This window comes from Sinocyclocheilus grahami, unplaced genomic scaffold, assembly GCF_001515645.1.
Source record: "Sinocyclocheilus grahami isolate Dianchi unplaced genomic scaffold, SAMN03320097.WGS_v1.1 scaffold4007.1, whole genome shotgun sequence".
Classification (NCBI taxonomy): Eukaryota; Metazoa; Chordata; class Actinopteri; order Cypriniformes; family Cyprinidae; genus Sinocyclocheilus; species Sinocyclocheilus grahami.
The window spans coordinates 575-1,625 of NW_015509025.1; positions in this window are offsets into that span (position 1 = coordinate 575).

Below are 1,051 nucleotides of genomic sequence, written 5' to 3' on the forward strand. Positions count from 1 at the left end.
CCCACACGTTGCATAGAACGAAAATAATGAAGAATCCATTTGCAAAGCAGGTCAAAAGCATAATGGGCGATGTTATGGCCGTAAGTAGCATGGGCTAATGGTGATTTTAAAGCAGTCGAGCATGGTGTGAATGGCTCTAATTCATCAGCTCTCTGACTGGGGACGCAGCTCTAAAGTTAATTAGTGTTGCACATTATGTGGAGCATTTTCTCCATTGTAATGAAATTAGTGAGAATGCTTGCTGTACTTTCTAACACGCCTTGGTGTAACGGGGGATGACAATAATCCGGCAGTGTCCGTGCCAGCTGTCAAAAACTTTGACATCTATGGCAGCCGGGAAAAACGCAGGGGGGGAATTTAGACATTTTTTAGACATTTAGCTCTATTATGATCCTGTGTTTTCTTCTAACATGGGTTGTGAAGAAAACAGAAACTCTTTTAACACAGAATAACCATTCCCCCCCCCCCAATGTTATGTCTGTCACTGAACATGGCATGCATTTCAAGTGAATCAAGCAGCGGTTAAATATAAATAGACCACAAATATAATAGACCACACAGATCTTAGGAGGCACCGGATCCAATCAAAACAAAGCCAGTCTTTAAATATACTGCTTTGTTTATAACAGTAAAAATGATATGATGTTGAGGATGGGTGAAAATTTTTTTACATGTTCTAGTTTTATCTTAGCCTCTACAAAAAAAAAAAAGGCAATTTACAAAAACAGTACTATTCAGAGAAGAATTTTCAGTGATTGTAGGAAGTTAATTCATAAAATGCCAGACAGTGGAAATCACACTGATATATCTGCGGCATATTTAACTGAAGGCTGATGAATTGCATGCCACATATTTACCACTGATTTACAATCCCAATTTTACTCATTATTGGGATTTAGTAAAATGGACCACATTTTCACTGGTGATTCTCTATTTTAATAATGCAGTAAATTTAAAGAATTTAGCACAATGAAATTTGAAGCAATGAGTGAAATTATAAGTCTATGCCAACAAGCGGGTGACCTTTTTAAACGTTAATCTGAAACATAAA